The 23,669-nt window shown below is 38.7% G+C and overlaps 1 long non-coding RNA gene across 1 annotated transcript; it reads left to right on the top strand.

Moving 5' to 3' along the window:
- The first annotated feature begins 2,257 nt into the window (after positions 1 to 2,257).
- Positions 2,258 to 22,213, top strand: LOC144522882 (uncharacterized). Its single transcript, XR_013502459.1, has 4 exons — positions 2,258 to 2,437; positions 9,028 to 9,205; positions 14,192 to 14,259; positions 21,566 to 22,213. It is a non-coding gene; the product is annotated as an uncharacterized LOC144522882 (long non-coding RNA).
- Positions 22,214 to 23,669: the final 1,456 nt, after the last annotated feature.

A 23,669-nucleotide genomic window follows, 5' to 3' on the forward strand; every position in this document is an offset into this window, starting at 1 on the left:
ACCTCAAAATTAAGTTAAGTTTTTTGAGCGGTGTAAAAGGATTGCAGAGTGATTGGCACTTGGAATTGTTCTCTATTTGATGTTATTTTAGGGTATTTTCATTTAGTTTTGAAAAGGTGTTAGTGTAGTGTTGTTAGGTATTCCCTTTTGGTAGAGTGTTCATCGAGAAATACGGGGAGTAAACAAAATAACACTTTAGTTGAATTGTAATTCAGCTCCCCCTGCAATCACTGCAACAAAGTGGGTGTTATTACTGTAGAATACACTGAACAAGAAGGAGTATTTGTCAACTAAAAGCACCAATCAGTAATGAAGACATATCTAGCTAATAAAGCGGGACGCCTCTGTGTGTGTGTATATATATGTATGTCTGTTGAATAAGGTTGGACAAAAAGGCTCTACAACGCTGGCTTTTCCGTGTCAATAATTTCACTAAGAGGAAACTCAATAAAAAGTAATTTGCCAACATTAAATATCCAACAAAAGCCTTATAAACTATATCGTATTAAGTTGCTGTAAGCTGTACATTCACAACTTCTAAACAGAGGCAGAACATAACGTAATCTCAGAGCTTTCTCCACAGCGCTGTGCGAAACTATCTCGGAGCTGACCGGAAAGCAGTTTTCATCTGACTCACCCTGGGTCCGGTTAATTAAGTTTACTGCTAACTTATAACACTAATAACACTATTGTTGCCAAAATATCCCCGCAAATCAATACTTCATACTTCATACGTCAAGCAACAAGTGTTAAATTTGTTAACGAATTATGAGAATATGAGATTATTATGATATGTCATTATAAACGCTGACTGTGGTGATATCAACATGCAACATCGTTGACGAAAAAGACAACACTTAAATTTTCTCTCTCTCGCTCTCTGTCTCTCTGCACGCACACACAAACAGTCCGGTTCTGGTGGTTGATCAACGCAGATATGTGCTGATTAGCTATCATAACGGGCCGGATGTGTAGCACACCGCCATGAGTCCATGGACGACTGTCTGATTAGGTACCCCACATTTTCATTGGGATATTTTGTCATTTAATTCTGAATCTGCAACGTTCTCTGTCAGGTAAATGATGGTACAATGTCTTCCTCTGATGTAAACGTAGCCTACACTGTAAGTCAGTAGTAGGCAATACAGTGGAGTTGCATATTAAGTGGTTCGGGGTCCTTCTGTAAGTAATTTTGGGGTACAATTTGGTTTTGGAGAAAGCGTCAAGCAGCAATACCACAGGCCAAGCAATCGGGCCGTTCCAAACAGGCACATTTTGAAAGGGCACTGTACTAGTACATTTAAAATTGAATTATCATATATAAGTGAATAGTTTGTTTTGTAGATAAAAAATCTCCATTATTCTCAAGTTACCATACTTTAAAATATGCTTTCCTCCAGTGTTCACAGGCTTACGTAACTACATGTTTAAATAGAAAGGTCACAGGATTAAAACTTCCGTCACGTGTTACGGTCACCGTGCGGCAGTAAATAGAACCACCATATGCATGTATGGTGGGGGGGGGGGGATACGAGGGAATACTTATTTTCGTAACAATTAAGTATCAAAAACTGAGGAGGACACGCTGTTGGATGCTGTCCTCCTCTCCTACTTCAATGCCTAACGAATCTATCTCTCTCTCTCTCCCTGACCCTGTCTGTCACTGGTTGAAACCTGAAAATATTGTAAACAAATTAATAACATAACTAATTCCACTGGTCGGACTGTTCAGCTCTGTTTCAGACTGATACCTCCGGTTCAGGCTGGTCCTTATCCTCAACATGTGACTTTTTCAGTCGCAGAAAATACTTTTCAATACTCATCTGGATTGAAGCAGCAAACATTCAGTGTAAGAGTAAAAAATGACATAACATTATTTATAATACGTTTATTTGATTCACAGTTGCTAGTGTTTTGACCTCGACAACTCAACTGCAGTGGCTCCGTCTCCTTCGCTGGAGCTCACGCTAGCTGCATTTGGGTTAGCAGCAGCAACAAGTGTCGTGTTAGCATGTGTTGATGTGAGGTGCTTCATAAGATTTGAGTTGCTTGAGGCAGACCTGGATAAAGTCTTTTTTCCTGGGCATAGCGTGCATGTTACATAAACATTCTTGCCTTTAATTTCAATGAGGGAAAAGTAGTGCCGTTACTTCCAGTTCGAGAACACTACCTTTGAATTTCCCTGGCTCGTCGCCATTGTTGCTGTTTTGTGTTTAGTGGTAGTCAGAGCGTGCAGTGAGACAGCATGAGCAGGGCATCCGCCCACCCAGCCAATCATCATCGCATTTGCAACGGTGTCATCATCCCCACCCCTGCTCTCTCCAGGCAGCTGATGTGTAGCCATGTGTGGCTCTTTTTTTTTTTCAGTGGCGCACTACAAAGTGGAAACAGGAGGCCTGAAGGAGTTCGCCGACAACCGGATGTCAGGACTCTCAGAGTGAGTGCTAGTCTCTCTTGTAAACTTACTGGGTTAAGATGAGTTATTTTACAGTGAATGAAAGGCTTGATCCCGCCAAGTAGGTCATTGAATCAAATCGATGCATTGACGGCAATGCTGCTGCCAGTTCTGCAGTTGTTTACCTTTTTCTTCTTCTTCTAGTCCGTAGAAAGAGCAACGTCTGTAGCCTTTGCTCATTAGCGCCACCGCTGTTCAGGAGAAGACTGCAACTAGTGTCGCCAGCACCAGCGCAGGTATAAATAGTCACGGCTATGTATGCAATGTGCGCCGGTCGGTGTTGATAGTGTCTATGTGTGGGAAACACTGTGGTTGACCATGTAGGGAGGAGGTCGGGGTGGGTCATAAAACACAGGACTTTCCAACTCAACTGAAATGCCATTTAGAAATACTTTTAGGGATAAGATAAAATGTTTCGTGAATGCGGCACAAATAGCAATTTCACAAAGGCATGCAGAGTTGGATGACGCAGAGAGGAGTGATTTATCCACAATTGACACTCACCTCCAAACTAAAACTTTTATTGTTGAGTGATCTTCAGCAGAGGATAATCCTCTCTCCTGTCATTGTCTTGTCATTTAATAAGGTTGCCCAAGTTTTCTCATTTCCTCTGGATTTGCATTCAAATGATGGTTGCCATGGAAGAGATCAACACTGACCATGTAAAGAGACACTAGTCCCTCTCTCCCTGTTTCCACTCAGAATCATTGAGCTTTTGCTCATATTTCATCTGACTGAAGTTGCTGTTATGTGCAGAACAACGGCGCGAACACTTTGGTGGACATACTTTCTGCATTACATTTGGCTCTTTTTCTTTGCTCCTTTTGATCTCAAGCTTGTACTATATTGTGCTGGATATTCTCCTCTGAAGAAAGCTCCATAAAGGGGGCTTTAATAATTCATGACACCAGATTTAGATTTGTGCCTCACTGCTCAGAAACAGAAAATTCTCCAGTAAGTTACTGTGGATCAGCTTTTTCTATGTTTGATGTACAGTTAAACAACTTTTTACCAAGCATGATATATTGTTGATCACATACCACTTTATTGTAAATGCAACGGAGCAAGCACTGACGGACCAATTATATCCAGAGCATGTGCTGTGCCTCTTTTCATTATTAGGCTCATACCTCAAAACATTTTACAAAAGCCAATTTATTCTGGAAAAGGCTTCCTATAAGGAGCCTGGGAAAGTCTAGATAAATGCTTAATCAAAGTCTCAAGGCACCACAAAGAACAGACTCGTGCAGCCCTCTCTTTACGTCCACTAAACATAAACTACATTATGGTCAAACAATACATTAAGAATGTTATCTTCAGCATGTATGATAAAGTATTTCATGCCAAAGTGGCAGGGCTAAATAGGCATGTTAAAAGAACTTTATCAGCAGAAAGAAGTACTATCATCCATCATTCAGGAGTCACCTAAATGCTTTATGCTGTATTATTCTGTGCCTTAGCTTTTCCAACATACACATTGTTGTTATTTGATGTCCAGCATGTTGTAACATTAATCAAGCTACAGTGTTTGGGTGTAATGGATGCTCTAACTAGTCTTTAGGTGGATATGGTTTATGTATCTGGCCTAGTTGCATTTTAATGAAATGAACATGATTGAGGAATATGCACCAGTCAGTTTGCTGTTTCTAGTGCTAATGCAATGTAAATGGAGCAAAATAATCTGCAGTGAGTAATGTCTGTTTACATATGCATCATGCAGTCTGTGTTTGGCTTCCCTTGCATGCAAAGTATTACCTAGGTAATTGATTTTGCAGGGTTCATTAGGCACAATTTGTATATCAGATGGGCTGGAAAAGAGAGTCGTTGATTAGTTAGATCTTGCTTTCGGAAATGGCTTTTTTCACGTTCTTATCTCTGTTGTGACGATAATGGCACCGTACTTAAGTATTTTTGCTGTGTTAATAAAGTAACACTGGTGAATCTCAACAACTTGTTTTGTATTCATACATGGTTTGTACGGTTATTTTGTTGTGTATGTGGAGTCATAAACAAGGGAGATAATACTGTGGTTTATGCTGATGCTTATTTAAACACACACACATGGCATAAGTGCACACGTGCATACATTACACTGTAAAACAGCAGTAAAATGTTTTCATTTTCCTTGTTTTTCAGTATCCAAATTATACCAATGCTGAATATTTACCACCCAATGCCACCCAATTGCTTGCTATTCCTGTTTATGTTTAAACATTCCATTTCCAATTCCAATGTTGCCATGGTAAAGAAAGACTAAAAAGATTCAAAGTGTAGACAGAAAATGCAATACCAAAAGCAATACAGATACAGTTATTTAGCTCAGGAAATCAGAGGTGACCACGCGGGTCAGTGACCTCCTGGTCAGTGGGTCAGCGCTCCAGTTTCTCTAGGGATGGAGGGTGAAATATAGAAGGCAAATCCCAACACTGGTTCTCCAGAGGGTTTTTGTGCCAAAGATTGTTTTTTTTTCTTTCTTTGACCAGTTCAAAGCAAATTATCCATGAAGAAATAAATGGTAGTATGTCCTTGAGCAGCAGACAGATAGGTAACCAGCATTTACAAGAAGATACTTTCCAGTAATAACTTTTCAGTTCAGCTCTTGATGATTACTTGAAGAATGAAGCCTTATCTCCCAAGGATCTGGGTATCTCAAAAGGTTGAAACTACTGCTGTTTCTGTCTATTAAGTATGCCTTCAAAAATTAATTTAAATCTTATTCAGAGCTTTGTCGTTAATGATTTTGTGTACTATTTTGAGCAAGTTCTGGCTCTTACTGGCAACCAATTTAGCTGTAGATTGTTCACCATTTCAAGGGCCCCTTCAAACTCTCAATGGTCCTTTGCTGATGTTTGCAAAACCATTAGTGCTTCCTTGCAGAACCTGGTGGTTTAATAGTTCTCTACTCTTGCCGATTTGAGTTGAAGTGGTTTAAGCATTTGCTTTTAGAAGGAGTTAGCAGCTGAATACCTTTGTTTGAAGCTTCATGCACCATAATGATTCTGCTTAGAGCCACTACTTGCATAGAGAACCTGTCTACATATTTCTCTATAGCACTAGGAGGGTTCAGCAGTTGTGCAAACCGAGAAAACCTAGTTTTCAGAATTACACAGAATCCTTATGGTGAGAACTGTGTTTCTCTCCATTCTGGGTATCTTAATGACCTATCTCTGTGGTGCTTTAGTACTTGCAAGCCCAATTTGCTGGCTCATGAGCCAGCTTGCCAGCATAATGTTCTTTCTCCTCCACTTATTAATAATAACCCTAACTTTCTGTCCCTCTGAGTCACTACTCATGATGCTTTGCTTTGAACAACATGACAGACTCCTAATACGAACCTGGCATGTTTTTAAGGTGGAGTTAGGTGGAAAATATTGAATCTGGAAGAAAAAAACTGTCTTTCTTCACAAAAAAGGTCCACATGGTAGCTTTAATTGATGGTTTGTGAACACTCAGTACTTCCTGTGTGTCCTACATGTATTTATTGTCAAGGAAACATTTTGAAACCAAATTCTGAGCCATAATTCTCAACTGTTTTCTGAATGAGTAGAGTGCCATGTTGCCTGCTTTATTATACTGTATGTGTTCAGCACAGGAGGGCACATTAAAACGTACATTCTATTTTGGTGATTTTCATGCTTTCAAATAAGTTGAAGGATTACATGCTCCTCCGACAATTTTTAAAAACCTTAGGCTCATGCAGTCATCCAAAAACACTTTGGATAATGGCAAAATGTGTTGTCATGCAGCTTAAATAAGGCTGCTTTTATTGGGTTCCTGATAAATTCCCGAAATAAGATTTAGAGAAGATTTAGAGAAGATATATATATATATATATATTGTATAGATCAATTTAAGCTATAGCTCCAACAACACCCTTTAGGTGTGATAAAGTCACAATATATCATGGACTGGAGTGAGCTATTGCTTTTATAAAACAGTCATCATGTATGGCAATATGTTATAGTCACATTCCAATTTAAATAGATTTTTAATAATAAATAATCAATTAAATAGGCCCTTCTGGACTGGCTACCTGCACATGTAATGTTAGCCTTCATTAGCAGCTAGCACAGACTTTTAGCACAGACTGTTTATTTTGCTTTACACTAAAGAAAGGCACACAATAACGCAAACAAACTAACCAATCGAGACAGCAGTATGAGCAACTAACCGATGGAGGCAGTGGTGGAAGAGCAACTCCCGTTTTCTGCAAGGTAAAATTGCTGTTAAATAACAAATGGAGTCTGGTGGCTTTAAAGAGAGCAGAGATAACAGCTTCAGTTCCCTGTTGAAAAGGATGGCAAGGTAAAGAGGTGAAAATATTCTAAATATAGCATTCACTTAAAGCTATAGTGCGTAGTTCTGTCGTCCCCATGAGGAATTGTAGGTAATTTCAACAACACTGGCCATATGACACAAGCCTTCGATGATGGCGCACCACCCCCACCCCTCCCCCACCACAGGACCGTAGACAGGGGGGATTCGGGTGGTTCGAAAGACCCCCCCCCCCCCCAACTGCCAAAAGATCCATAGTTTAAGTCTGTTTTTTTTTTGTTAACTAGGTTTTTGTTGTTGTAATAACAAGTGTCTTTTAAAATAACGACGGGCAATAATTCTATTTCCCCTCAAATAAAAATGATCTAAACCAAACCGAAGCCCTAAACTTGTTCAAGGTGTCGTAGGTAGGATTGCGAAGATCCAGGACTTAGCCAAGAACTTTGAACATCGACAACTTCTCAGTCCCTCCCCCCTTTCCACTAAAGCCCAAAATCCTAAGCCCCTCCCCCCACAAGGCAGAATGGATGCGTGTGCATGAGAAGTGATTGACACGCAGTTAGACACCCATCCTGGCCCTGATTGGTGCATCTGAACAGGGAGCGGTGGATTTTTGCAAATCGCACTACAGGCTGTAGGTGTTGCCAGAGGAGCCAGATCTGTTTTTTTTTAAATTATCTGTTTCATGTATAGTTCTACTTGAACATAGGGTCAGTTTCAGCAAATATGACAGAACGTTAGTTTTATAAGGCTTACCTACTGCACCTTTAAAAGCACCATTTCTGTGAATGTGTTAACTTGCACGTAACATGTAACAATCTTACGTCTAATGTATAAACAATCCACACAACTAACTTTATGCACTCAAAACAAAAACGGTGAGGCGCGCGTGCATGCCTCATAATCCAGCACAAATTAGTGCATAAAAAGTCACCAAAATGAAGTATTTGAACCTCATAATTAAATACAAAATGAGGTAAAAACTGCAAAAAAGCTCCACTTTTTAAATAAGATGCAAATGAACAGCTTTTCTCCATGGCACCAGCCATCAGTTTCTTTTTCTAATGTTTTTTTCTCAGACGCGGAGTGATACTTATTGTGCAAAGGAATTTGAATTATAGCTGTTGTATGTGGTTATTATATCACAGCTATGAAGCAATCAGATTGCTTGATTGAGCTACCCGTTTTATAAATATATTTATACACTGTAACTATGTGTTGTGCGTCTGCCAATTCTCAAGTACAAGGTATATTACATTGTGTTAAAAGAGGTGTATTGCAGCAGCGACTTACAATTATATCATATTACAACCCATGTTACTGAGATTGGATGATGAAGTCTTTACCCTACCTGATTAGAACAGCACATGAAATATGTAACTTGACTTAATTTTACTCTGAGCTATTTTTGTCAGATCCTCTTGTCCACTTTGCTGTGCAGGTTAATTGTCTCCTCATTTCAGCCTCTGTGTGTGATGCAACTTTAAAAGGGACATGATTACAAATTCAAATGCTAATTTCCTCTGAGGCTCAAGAGGTGAACATGCATGAAATACACATGCTGCTAGTAACTATTTATATGCAAGGCTATTAGAATAGGGACACAAATTAACCAGACATCACTCTGGATTATGTTAAAGTGACAAACTGCTCTGGTGGGGCCTCTCACTACCTCCACAATGCCTCAAGCACAGTGGAGTGGAAGCGTTTTAACACTGTGGGATAAGTACAGTACACTGACGTCTTACCCCAGAGCTACAAGAGCTGACCCTTGAATCCATAGACACCGTGGTAATCCATTAGAGGGATCAGGGACACACACTACTCAGCACACTGCACATAGATGCAGTGCAACGAAAATAATTGTCTTCATTTTGCTCGCAACATGTGTAAAGATTCACATTACCCCTGTGGCATCCTCCACTCAATGTCTGTTGGCTAATATAAGCTAACAATTGTACAGTTGATCTCTGCAGTGCCAATGGCATTAAAGTAATTGGTGGGATGTTCAGCATTGCTCGGGTGTAAATTGTTAGCAACTTTTATTTGCGACATACTAGAGATCATCCCATTTGTCCTCATTGTAGATATTATACGAAATAAATGGATTGTCTGTGGGAAAGTGATTGATTTGCTGAATTGAATTGGCAAATTGGGATCATTTTCCAGAAATTTCACACCATTTTTCTCTGCAATCCATCACATGGATGGATTTAGATGATGTTCATGTATTGTGACCTTGCATGGTGAACTCCCATTACTGTCAATCTCCTATTTTGCCATCTGCCTCAATACAGATCACCCAGTCCAGGCCAGAGTGATAGAGAAAGACAGAGTGGCGACACTCCCATTGGACTCCGTTGTGCGCTTTTTACCGCCTACTTCCGGGGTATGCAGTCTCGCATAGTTCCAAACAATCCATTCACACTCACGACATCATTCATTTTCATTGCTGGCCATCGAGTAACTTCTGAGGTAAGTTGATTAAATAGCTACCTCTTTTGAATTGTCAACTGTCTATATTTTATCAGAGGCCCTTTATGATGCATGTACTGATCATTATTTGTATGTGTGCACAGCGTAATTATATATATTTTTTTATCTTGGTAGCCGACTGATTGCCTGCTAGTTTGTTAGCTCGTTAGCTCGTATGTTAGCTTGACTTCGCCAGCTGTGAAGGTATCGCTACACCAACAATTACGGAGGAAAATAGGGGAGCGTCATGTCTTTTTATTCTTTGCTGAGGGGAGGATCATCCAACATTTTTCAGTCCGGGGGGGGCTCACCCAACTTTTGTATTCATGAAACAGCAACATTTCAATGTGGCTTGTTTTGGTGCATATTATATATAGTATATAGTATAGTCTCGGCCCTCCTTCGCTACCAGATGGGTCTGACCCATGAGTTTGCTGTGGGGCAGGTGGAGCTGCCCCCTGGTGGCTGAAATGGATAATTGCATTGTTTAAAAAATGAGTGGAATAATTACGTCTGACATGATCAGATATTTTATAAATATCTTAAATAACACAAAACAACTAAATGGTGGTAGGTAATACATCTGATTTCATATACTGCTTTAGTAAAAAAAAGTATTTCCTGGCTGACGATGGCAGCAGCAGGACGTAAAAAACGAAAATGACTTTTGCTAGTCTGGACATCTTACCGTGCCAAGGTTGCAATAAAGGTTTCCTAAATGCCACATTTGATGTCAGCTTACTAATTAATTGTGGGATTTTGTGTAGATTTGGACTTTTATATGTTTATTCCACTTTGTTTAAACGGCGAAGTGGATGAAGCCTAGTGACGAGTCCATAGCAACCAGTTTGTGTGTTGAATGTTACCCAGAGTGCCTTGCTGAATGGTCTCAATATTTTATTGTTTTATTTCAAGTGAATACAAGTTTACTAGAGGAGTAACTTAGTATTTGAAGTAATGCAGTAATGCAGGAAGTGTGCATTTAGTTTCCATGCTTATTGTGTTTCCACAACAATGTTAGTGAGTAAATCTACTGAAATGGCCACTACACCATAACAGAGGAATGGGATGCGTCAGATGAGAATGCAGAGGTTTAGTCAGGTATGTCATGGCTGTTAAAAAAACAATGGGAATCTGTATATTTGCCAAGTGCAAACCAGTACAGAAGGTATCAGTAAATTGCTGGGGGAGGGTCATGCCTTGTCCAACCAGTGTTGAATTTGTTATTTCCCAGTGTCCTTTGCTGAATGGTCTCAATGTTTCATTGTTTTATTTCATGTGAATACTAGTTTACTAGAGGAGTAACTTAGTATTTGAAGTAATGCAGGAAGTGTGCATTTAGTTTCCATGCTTATTGTGTTTCCACAACAATGTTAGTGAGTGAATCTACTGAACCACCACAGGTGCCACCACACCATAACAGAGGAGTGTAATGTGTAAGATGAGAATGCAGAGGTTTAGTCACATAAATCATGGCTGTAAAAAAACAATGGGTATCTGTATATCTTTGCGAAGTGCAAACCAGTACAGAATGCATCAGTAAATTGTTGAGGAGGGTCATTCCTTTTTTTACATATAATTTTGGAGGGTAATCCAAATTGTATTGCTGGTGAAGGGAGGGTCAGGTCTTTTTTGATTAAAGATCCCAAAACTCCTCGAGTGCCCCCTGAAATAAATAACGAACAGTTCCTGAAACATTTCAGACCGTCCTGCCAACCTGTATACATTTTAACATTAGTGTAGGCTGTAACATTTTTTCACTCTAAAGTCGCTGAAGCTGCTGCTGTTTCAATCCTGTCGGCTCTCTGCAGCGGGCGGGGCTGCTGCTCAGTTCCCCCCGCGACTGACGCGCCCACACACACAAACACACACAGTGGATGCAGGAAAAACCAGAGATGAGACGACACGATGACCTAAATTGAGGACAGCTCCCGCAAAATCAGGCATTTTGGGCCACAACAATCTAAAAAAAACGAAGCGAAATCCTGGAGGGACTGGTTAAAACGAGACAGATAAGAAGAGGCATTGCAACAATGTTTACAAATATACATTGTAATGCTGGCTGCACAGATTATGCAGACGCAGACTGCTACGATTGACACACACGCACATTGTTAAAATAATACACTGGACTATTAGTCTTTCTACATGGGTTTAGTTAATGATTGGGCTATAATAAGACCACGTTGGCTATGTAATCGCTGACAACCGGGACAATTTCATAGTGGTTGGTGTAAAAATATAATAACCATAATAATTAAAAAAATAAATTTTAGCGTCCCGACATGCTTTTGTCGGGACTCGGGATACGCAACTCAAAATCGGGACTGTCCCGGTCATACCGGGGCGTCTGGTCACCCTATGTTTAAAGCGCCCATATTATGCTCATTTTCAGGTTCATAATTGTATTTTAAGGTTGTACCAGAATAAGTTTACATGGTTTAATTTTCAAAAAACACCATATTTTTGTTGTACTGCACAGCTCTCTCTCACTGTTGCATATCCTCTTTTCACCTGGTCTCTGTTTTAGCTACAGAGTGAGACCTCGTTTCTTCTTCTTCTTCTGTACTATCTTTGATTGCACTTGCACATGTGCAGTAGCTCAGATGTAGATCATGTCAGCTAGCTAGCTCCATAGACAGTAAAAGAAAGGCCGTTTCTCCAACTTCGGTCAGTTACAAGACAGGATTAGCTGGGAGACTTCTAAATGAGGGCGCACATGTAAGTAGTTCTTTTGTAGATTATGGTGAACTGTGTGTTTTGTCGCAGTGCTTTGCTATTGAGAACGAGGTAGCATGTTTGTATGCGTGTGGAAGAACCAGAGACACAAAAGAACACCCCAAATCCCAGAAAAAGTGTTTTTTTCATAATATGGGCACTTTAACCAGAAACAGGTCTGAAGTCACTAGCGCTAAACCCACCAGATTCCATTTAAAAAAGCAATACTTTTAGCGTGTATAGAGCCAACATGTTTTTACATGTAAATCTGTAAACTGTGTGTTTATTTCAACCAACACTAGAGTTGTGATGGTTGGAAAAGTGAAAAGACAACCCAAAACAGTTTTTCACAGTTTTATTTAGTTTGTGTCTACTTTGAATGAAATGTATTTTAAGATGCTAAAATTACTATTTATTTACATGGAGTCTGGTGTGTTTAGCGAACGCAATTTCGCAGATGATTTTATGTTTAAAAAAAGATCTTACTCTTTAACAAAAAGGTCAACCTCCTTAGAAAACCTTTCCATAATGTTGTCACACTAATAATATTAATCTGAGCCTGTCAGTGGCAAAATGAGCACTTTTGTGAAGGTAAATACAAGCTGGACAATTGCCCTATGCCCAGTGTACATTGTAGCTTGTTTGATCTGGCTTAATACTGGACCAATTTCAAAGATTGTTTTCCCCATCAGTCACTTAGACACAAACAAATAGGAAAATAGGGTCCAGGTTGAAAATAACAGTAGTTACCCTTTAATGGCAAATGTCACGGCTTCAACACGTAGGAACAGCATTTGCTTATCAGTGCAAGCACACCACTCTGTTCCTCTCAGTTTTTTTTTTTTTTTACTAAACTTCCATTTGTCTCAAATAATAAACGTCTGATGTCTCTCCAGTGTCACCTTAGAACCAAAGATCTGGGTGACTAGTCTCCCTTTTAGCTTTAAGATTGTAATACCACTATAATACGTTTATCTCTCAAACCATCACAGCCTATTATTGTAATTTTCATCTGTGACACTGGATGTACATCATTTAGCTTTTATATATGGTCCTTTTTAACATCTTGAAAGCAAAGTATGTAAGAATGCTTTTTGCTTAATACAATTATAACATATAAAATATACTATACACACATGTACAACATGTAACGTTCATGCATTAGCGATTTCTCTTTCTGTCTCAATGACAATAACACAGCAATTTAAACAAAATGTGCTTAGGAATATCATTCTGTTTTTTTCACAGAATCTGATGTGGCTTATTACACTCAACAGCATTTACTAAACATCATGCATCATTTTTATTTTTGAACTTTATTTTTTGAAAATATAGTTTACAAATATTCAGTCATCACAGTTCGTAATCAAATAAAATTATACAAAAATACGTGCAAATAATATAATATGAAAGTAAGTATGAAAGTAATAATCTAAACAGAGAGAAATAAAAAATAATAATAATAATACAAAGGTAACATCATGCATCATGATGGTTTCTTACAATGTTGGGTGACAAATGCCTCCCAAAATAAATTTAAAAAAAAGGCTCCCTGCCCTTAGCTGGTCCTTGTGAGTCGTATCGGCAGAGGTCACAGAATGAAGAAGTGAAGTGGCATTAGTCAAGTTGTTGTTCAAGCACAAGATAACAATTGTTGCTACCATATTTGTTAACACTTACTGTTGATGCATAGGTGAAATGTTTTATTCTCCTCTAAAAAATGAGCTGCATACATTTCCTTTAGAAAACAGGAACCTTTTATGTTTTATAAGTTATGTCTGTCAGGTATATAGAATATTTACTACACAAACTCAGCTGTCCTTAGCGTCACCACTAAGTTACTTTTTTTAAAATCAATTTTACATATATACTATTACATATCTCTATTTTTTATTCCAGATGAAATGCTAATACTAAATCAATGTTTTAGATACTGTTTACACATTAATTAAAATGATGTTAAAGAGTGTACTATTACAGTGATATTAGCTCATATCTCATTATCTCATAGCTAATCCTTTACAGTAGTGGTTGTTGTTGATGTACTGACATAACTAAGTAGCTTTGTAGCTTAGCTACTTAGCTTAGTAGCTGAGTAGCATTGAGAGGGATAGGCTTTTACTGTAATATTCACTGGTTGAATAATGTGATGTTGGTATAACTTTACTGTAATACATGTATTAGATTGGTAGATGGCACACCTAATAATTTTACATGTAAAGATTGATATACTATTTAAAACATTTTCTTGATTTTGTATTTCTTTAGTATTGACATGGCCGATAGATGTCAGCTGAAATGGTCTCAGAGATGCTGGATGAAGAATTAGTGAAGGGGTAAGACTCAGACTTATCTAACATTTCAGATGGAGACTACCTGGACTAATCACTAAATCATCAAAGCACTTCCTCAGCCAGCTCACGAAGGAGCATGCCAGACCACACATGAGGAAGAAATTCAGTTAATCATTGAAGCAATATGAAGGTGTGGGGTGGCAAAAGCCACAAACCAGCACAGAAGATTAGCAAGTGTAAATAAAGTGTCAGATCTGCCCAAGAAAAAGTGAATGCAATAGCATAAAATGAAACATACGTGTGTACAATGATAACAGCCAGAAATAGGTAGTTTGTCAAATGCAAAAATCCTTTTCCTTTATTCTTTTCTTTTAAAAAGATAACTAAGACATCTATGAAAAATACAGATCCATCATAAGCTTGTAGCATTAGATTGCATATTAAAAGCTATTGCTTCTAATACAGGTACATTTTGGTCCACTAATGGAAAAGTGTACGTTCCAATGACGTATCTAAGGGTTAATATGGCTTCATACCAAATCCTACTCGCTGTCATATTTTAGTACAAGAAATGCACAGAAAGCTTGGAAAACTGAAAAATAAAGAATATAAAAAAATAAAATAAAAAAATAAAAAAAAGATATACTCCATCCATTATTTCCAAACACTGACACCTTTATAAAAGGTTGGCTGGTATCTAAGTAAAATCGGTTAAAAGCAGATGCCATAAAGTAGTAATGTGTAACTCGTGTTTATGTGTGCACCACTCACCACATTTCTGCTTCTTTTTTTCTGTACACCCCTCCCCTTGTCTCATTGTATTTCTCTTAGTCTCTCTCTAACTCTCTCTCTCACACACACACACACACACACACACACACACACACACACGTTTGTTTCACTATATTTGTGGGGACCTGTCATTGACATAATGCATTCCCTAGCCCCTTACCCTAACCTTAACCATCACAACTAATTGCCTAACCTTACCCCTAACCCTAACCATAACCTAATTCTAACCCTAATCCTAAAACCAAGTCTTAACCCTCAAACAGCCCTTTAACCTAGTGGGGTCCAGCCTTTTGGGCCCCACAAGACTGTGCAGACCCCACAAGTATACTGTATTCCCTGGTTTTTGGACCCCACAAATATAGTAAAATAAGCACACACACACACACACACACACACACACACATACTTATGTGTACGCACACACACACACACACACACACACACACAAATGCGCATGCACACACACAGAACCCCACTGCACCCTCTTTGCAGGAAATTTAATGGTCTCATGAACATCAGCCAGGGTCATGCTTGGGTCACAGCCAATTTATCTTAGCAATGCACTGTGAGGGGCGCTGTGTATGAAAAGCATCTTTACATTAGCTGGGGGTTGTAATTGATTAGCTAGTTTGTGTATAGAGAATAGATTGCTGTAGTGCCCTAAAAAGGGAAGGATGTGATCAAATTGAGCCTTATTCTCCTGTCAGAATATAATCATCTGCACTGTGCTATGCATTTTTCATACACTGTAGTCTTCATTGTTCACTCTCCTGTTAGCATTGTTTTTTTATTATTGTGGCTGCTACAACCACTAGCAAAACATATTTTTTGAATATATGGCAAATTAAAGATAGATAGATTTGCACATATCATGCAGTACATTTAATCCAGTGTCTACTGAGCAGTTATTGTGCACACAACATTTGACAGCTTGTTGGCAGACATATGGAGGGACATGTTTGACTTAGACAGCCATAGAATGAGGCAATCCTTTTTACCCATGTGTATCACTTATTGTATAAAAAAAAAAAAAAAACATACACAAATCTGTTACCGATCCGACTGATGTTGTGAGGCATCAGTTTCGGCACTCACTAGATGATAGTGCAAATAATGCAAATTCTGTAGTTTGCAAAACAGCGTTGGACTGGCATTGTCTATCTGCATTTACCTCTTTTCTCAGTTGACAAGCAGCTTCATTGTTTATTCCTCTGGTATCGTCTTAGTTGGCATGCGTAGTCTGCCGGCCAATCTTATCTGGGCTTGGACAAAAGCCAGCTGCAGATAGTTATAAGGAATGGAATTGCATTAATTAAGTTCCGGTAACCTAATATGTTGAAACGCAATATGGTAAAATCAACCATTGGCATTTCCAGTATGTGGTTGAGGCTCAGGCCTCTGCATATTCCATAAAAAGCATTCTGGGAAACATCTCTACTGGAAAGAGCGGAGGTCTTTGTGGCTCTGTGGTGACACAGACTCACCACAAGGCAAGCTTTCGTCTATGTCCTGGTTTTGTAATGACTTCTCATGTCTACTCACAGTTCTAAATGCATTCCCATCTGTGAAATGCCAAACAAATTAAATCTTACGCACGACGATTGGATTCAGTCATATTCCTCATTATGGCCATTAGAAGCCAATGAGGTATTGCAAATATTTTATTGCCAAATTTAATGAAGCTGCATTTCTCCATTTGGATTTCTGGGATATTTGCATATGCCAGCTCCACGCGGCTGACTGTAATGAAGCTATTCGGCAGACCCTGATCCACTTTAATGGCATTGTCCAGGTGTATGCAAGCAGCTTTAAGACTGTGGCGCACGCATATCAAAGGTGTATTTTTTGATCACAACCTCCACATACAGGTCAGCTGGGATGATTATCAATAATAGCAAAAGCTGTACAGCTTAAGACCTATGGAGGAGTGGTTAGCGCAAATCTATGCAGGTTCACAGGTTTCTACCCCAAAGGCCAGTTTCACCATGCCTAAGTGAGTTGCAGATGTATTACATATTTATGTGATGAGAAGCTTTGTGGGATGCATCTCCAAATGGCGTTAAAGCGCCTCATTTTGTTTTTTTGTGCACTGTTTGGTCGCATGGCATCTTTTGTGTGCCTCTTTTTGAATACTGCATAATAATTTGTACTGATACTGAATCGGTAATTAATCACTGCTGAATTTTTTAGCCAGCATAGTAGTAGTTGTCATCAGGGAATGGTGTTGACTTAAACAATGGAAACAGCACAGAAGCCTCTTCTCCCAGCAGCAGTGCTACACTAGTGCCATCTAGTGGAATGTTGCTGTTGCCAGGGAAGATAAATAGGTATAATGGCTCACAGTTTGTAGTAATGCACTCACCATGAAGCTTGTCGAGCTCTTCACGCCAAGCAGGAAAATGTTGATGCAAAAAGTACTAATAACACAAATCCCCACTAAGTCAGGGGAGGCCTATGATAGGGGACGGACACTTTGCAGATATGAAGTGTTAGTATGAAACTGGGGCTTATAATACATTGAGCTCATATCTCTGCAAATAAGGAAAACATGTCTAAATATCAGATTGTAAAACACATATATTATTAACAGTCCCAAATGTAAGAATTTTGCACACTGCCAGAGCAATATGTTTTCTCTCCCTTTTATGTGAATGGCAATCTTTTATTCTACACAAGGCAAGACCACCATCGTGTGGTCATCTAGGGGTTGCGCACTGAGGCAACTGAAATAAAAAGTATGATTTATTGTACACATCGAGATTACTATTCATCGCCAAACATAGATTCATTTTAAGCCCTGAAAATTAAAAACATTTTATATGAATATATCAAAGCCAGATGTTGTTAAAGCATTATACTGCACAATGGTGAATTTTTTTTTTTTTTTTTTCTTCATATCATTCGGATGTTGGTTGGAAGGATTAGGTGGAAGCATTCAGTCAGATAACTCACCTCAAGTGGTATAAATAGTCCAGAGTGTGTGGATTATTTCTCCTTAAATAAGTCAGACCATCAGTTATTTATTATTTTCTGTTGCAGTTGTTCTCTATCTGGAATCGCTGTATATATTTTACCCTACTCGCTGATATTGACAGAGTTTTTTCTATTATTACACTTTTGTATCATATGATACAATACAATACAGAAAATGTGTGTTCTTCAAAGTGAAACCAATGTAGTAAATCACATCTGGTGCAGTACCTTCCCTTGAGCACAGCATTGTAACAAAAGTGGAGCAATATTTGAGTCACTTGGCTCTGCTGCTGTTTTGACATCCAGCAGAGGAATGCTGTGTTGGAGTGGCTTTTCTGTCCACAGGTAAGCTGTACATCATCTTTTGTTTGCTGGGAAAGCTGCCATTACTCTGAATTTGGTCAAGTGTTACTCCAACAGTTAGCAGCAGCAGGTCCATTATATTGGTTTCTCTACACACAGCAATGTGAAAATGAATGAATATTGCTCTCCTCTCCCTCAAAAACCACTAATCTGTCTAAATGCCCTCCAGCAAGGCACTGAGAAGAGCTGCTCCATGGTTAACAGTAGAATGTGGTGACCTACCTACGGTAGCTCTCGAGTCTAAATATAAGTAATGGAAAGTGTATTGTTTAAAAAAGAACAAGCAAAGTAGCAAACTTCCCTTGAATAAAAAAAAACCCTTAAAAAATGTGATACAGGCAGCACAGTAAGATAATTTCAGCAATATTATCCTCATAATTGACGACGTACTGCTACACTACTGTGTTGTACGTCTTCAGATATTCTTTTCTTGAAAAAAGAAAAAAGCTGTGCGGTGCCAACAAGGAAAAATGTACATGAATGGCTTTGTAAGAAATAAAGGTGCCCTTTGAATGTAAATGTGCACATACAGTATGCAGCTTTAGAAAGAGAAGAGTACATTCATTTAATCTCAAAATACTTGCCTCCACCTTTATACCTCAAAAGTTTTTCTTCTGTATCATTCTCCTGTTTTAAAAAGTGCTGTCGTTGCACATACACTTCCCACTCATATATTTTACCAAATGAAACATTGATGTTCCCTCTAAGCCTCCATCCTTCTTACTACATGTTTCACAGACAATAGCACTTTGCCAGCAATTTGTTTCAGCTAAGATGTATGGTGTGATAAATATTTAAAATCAAATTTGGCAAAAAGACATAGATGGATGTGCCACCCCAGGCTGTCGTGGGAGCCACACACTGAAGTACAGGGACGTCCCTGCCGAACTCTCTTATACAGACCGCACACTCACACATATACAGTACAGTACCTGTAGATGTGCCAGACCTGTCATCATTACTATGTTGCACCAAAGTCCTCTTTTTTCCTGATGTTTTACTGTATGTACTGTAGGTGACAGTGCTTGCATGATTTTGTGGGCATGCTTGTGTGTGTGTGTTTGTGTGTGTGTCTGTGTGTGTGTGTGTGTGTGTGTGTGTGTGTGTGTGTGTGTGTGTGTGTGTGTGTGTGTGTGTGTAAGCAAAAACAAGAGATTGGTGGCGTGTGTAACAGATAAATGCAAAATGAAGTGTGTGTATGAGGGTGTACAAGCGAGAGAGAGTTGTTGGCATGGCTGTGTGTGCGTTTGTGGGTGTGCAATGAGGGTTGTGTTTGGTCGAAAGGAAGCGTGGTGGTGCATCATGGCTGAAAGAATGCATGTATGGATTAGGTAGAATAATGTTGGTGGTTTGTTTACATTCCAAACACTCCCGCTGTGTCTGCTGAGAGAGTTGTCGGCTCTTTGCCAAGGATTCGATTCACTAGCATGACCCCCACAGTATGGGTATGGGTTAAGAGAAATTAGTCAACAAGCAAACCCAAGCAGAGTGACTACACATTGATTTCCTACTCACTGATTGAGGCAAATCTTTCATGCTGAGCGCTAAGTTGAGAAACTAAAAGCATAAGCCAACATTGTGCTGCTCTTTAACTGCAAAATGTTTTCTCCTTTCAAAACACAACGAAAGATTGAAGTGGAGGCAGGCATGAACCAAAATACTCAATCTGTACTTATCTGCTCATTTTTCGGGGATGACACTAACCATTTAAGACTAAGGCAAAACTTCAAAAATTAAAATGATGTGCAGTATTTATCATACTTATAGTGGTATCAAACTAATGCAGCTATTAAAATAATTAAAAGCCTTATGATATAAAATTCAGAAAACACAGAATCCTGTATAGATAGCAAGTAGTTTGCCTTAATGCTGCCTTAAAGGTCCAATGTGTAGGAATTTCTCCCATCTAGCGTTGAGATCATACATCGCAATCAACTCTCTCGCGCCACGCAGTTCAAAGTACGTATTACAGCTACGGTAGCCTTCACACTTTTTTCTGATGACACCGGTCTCTTGCTCTTTTCAATATCCTTTTTCTTTTTTCTGGGCGAAGAAGAAGACTCCTGTTCCTGAAATTTGGATTTTGAATACCTGTGGTCCTCCATGCTTCTTCAAACTTGCCTCGGCCGGGAAGCTACGATACCCATTAGCAGCATTAGCAGCACCTGTGAGTTTATCATGTGACAGCGAAAACACGAAAGGCGGAGCAGTATTATCCTGTATGTCCTTTAACGTATTTCAAGATGGCGCATGAATATGGAGCGTCTACCTCAGTTCATGCAAATGAAAATGTAAAATTTCAAGTCAATAGGAATACTTGGAATTGATGGTGGTGGTAAATATTCATGAAAAAGGAGAAGTTTGTGAACGGGCAACACAGATTTTGATAATGAACAACTAAAAACGTTACACACTGGACCTTTAAACAGTAACTGGAACTATTAGTTTACTGACCTCTTTCATTAAGACTGAAAATAAGTCAAATTCAATAGGTATTGGATGTTAACTCGAGTTTCCCAGTATTACAGGTTTAACCATAACTGTAAATGTGATGCCAAAATGATGAATATACTAAATATTAACTCAAATATCCAGAGAAAGATGAGAGGTCAATGTATAGCTGATGCCTGGATGATGTATGACCATTGAAGTGCTGCTCCATTCATCACCATTTAACAGTAAATGCTCAGTTTCCGGGGCTTGTCGTCTGCTCTGTGATGACAAATAGCCTGAGTTTAGATGACTGATAAAGGCACAGTGTAAATAATCTGCTTGGGAACAGATGATGCACCCAGCACTTACCTGCCTGGCCCCTCAAGCGGCTTTTTTAAACCATTAGGAAAAGTACATGGAAGTGCCCACTTTGGGAGTGGTTTGAAAAATATATCCCTACTTCAGTCATTAATCAACTTACCTGTGCTGACCAAGCTTTGCCTTTATTAAAGTTGGCTGTGTTGGATTGTGAAGAATGCACTGTATCTTTTTAGTTTGGTAAACATTTCCCAGAATTTCTTTTGTGATAACTGTCATGAATGCAATGCAGCCCACTGAAGGGATAAAAATGAATTTTCCCAATGTACCACTTACTTCTTACCAATGATTTGCAATACTTTTGCAAATAAATAATCATTTAAAAAAGGTGTGATGTCATGTCTTAAGCTACAGTATCAGTAAATAAAAAATACAGAGGGACATTGCTGTGATACGCCAAACATTACAGATGGAGAGTTTCATGGACAATGTTCCCAGCAGCAGATACATCGAGTGAAACGTGCAAAATCCTATTTCACTGTCTCCTGGCAACAAGATGTTCCTGTGTGATTAACCCATCACTGCTATGCGAGGGTGTTGCTATCATTGTAGGCTATCCACAAAAATGTATTGGATCTTTAAGGAACACTATCTCAACTGAAAATGTCAATATATAGCTTCACTAGGAGAAATGAACTGGACATTAAAGTGAGAGTGCCTGTGTTGTCAGCCTAAATCCATAACACAGTAGCTAAGGAAAGTAGAGAAGGCAAGTTTCAAAATGCAATGTTGTCATGTAGAGATAATGTTTTCTTTAAATTGAGCCCAGTACCAAACACGTCCTGGAAACATTAAAGGTGTGTGACATGGTAATCAAATAACATAAGGGCTAGTAATTAAAAATGGTACATGATTGCTTTAAAGTAACCAGACAGAAGCCTTCCCACCATCTAATAAGTTGGGTTAACATATTCCCTCTGTAAAACAAATATGTTAAGAAACAAACATGTCTAAAAGTGTAAGTAATTCATATGTTAGTGACAAGTTTCTTTCAAGTTGCAATTTTATGTTTTTATTTCCAATGTATCCTGATGTGTTTTAATTGTAATAAAATGAATGGAACTTTAAAATAATTTTTTCATTGGAATATATTTAAGGACACATCCACCTCTGGATTCCTCGTTTTTGTATAAGCCACTGTTGGCCATATGATTGCCAAAGATATTTGACTGTTTTCCTATGACAAAGCATATTTCCGATCCGTTGAAAGCAGGTAAGTTAAAGTCAAGTTAAGTCAAGTCAAATCATCTTTATTTACAGCACATTTAAAACAACATAAATTGATCCAGAGTTACAGTCGAGGCAGATGGCTTAAGGTCCGCCTCAATACAAAAACAACTGCATCAATGCAAAACAATAGATGTAGCCTAACTTATTATATATTATATTATAGTATATATTATAGCCTGTTAATAATGTATACAACAACAACTTGTACTGTTTACAATGACAGTAGGCCTAGATAAAACAGGATCGTTGCTCTTTTATTCACTGCGGCGAGGCAACGAGGATGACGGGAAAAGGGGCAGAGGGCAGAGGGCAGAGGTGAAAGGTCAAAGGTCGATCAGACTATCTGAATGGAAAGAAAGTTGGAAAAAAATGATGCCCAATTTCGGCCATCTCAAAAGTGTTTTCTAGAAACGGAAGAGAAGAACACGGCCAGCAGAGAGAGTTTACAAAACTGACTGCGATAAACTGAATCACAGTAAGCCTTTTAATAGATGCACATGTTGTCGAGAGAAGCACCATGAAGACATTTAGAAGAGAAATGCTGCTAGGTAATGTTACGTGCTAACGCCACTTGCCTCTTGCTTTGTTACTGTGTTTACTGGGTGAAAGTATGCGGCTTCGTATGACGTAAAATGTTAACTGCTGGACATACTGTATTTTGATAATACGATATAGTTATTTAAAACACTAAAAAAAATGCACTCAAACTAAATGCCAATTAGTTATTTTGCTACTTAGCACGATAAAACGTATGTATGCTAGACCCCGTTGCCTTCGTCCATCTATAATATTAGGCAACAGTTGTTTTGGTATCATAGGTATGCTAGCTAGGTGATGATTATATCAACAAAACAATTATAGTTGTAGTAATTGCAGTTACACGATGAAAAGGCCTATTTTTTACTGTGGTGGTTTTGATGTAACATAGCCCACTTTGTTTCATTCAGTATGTGAAGGTAAAGACCAGTAACAGAGGCCCTTGTCACTGTGCTGTCACTAGACATTTTGGCTTAAAGTTAGCTGGAAAAGCACAGGTGTAATTAATCACATTAATAATGATGGCTGGATTCCACTTATGTCATGCTATAATTATCGCTTGCTGATTGGCATGAATAGCCATACTTCCATGAAACAGAGCTATAATTAGGGTTATTACTCACACCTGTGCTGTTTCTGCTATGACAAGTCAAAACATATTTTGTGCAAATTCCTATAGCTATGTGTAGCTATCTGATTAACTGATTAATACAGGTCTTTGACACATGGTGAATGACACGTTTGAC

The sequence above is a fragment of the Sander vitreus genome, chromosome 1 (assembly GCF_031162955.1).
Source record: "Sander vitreus isolate 19-12246 chromosome 1, sanVit1, whole genome shotgun sequence".
Classification (NCBI taxonomy): domain Eukaryota; kingdom Metazoa; phylum Chordata; class Actinopteri; order Perciformes; family Percidae; genus Sander; species Sander vitreus.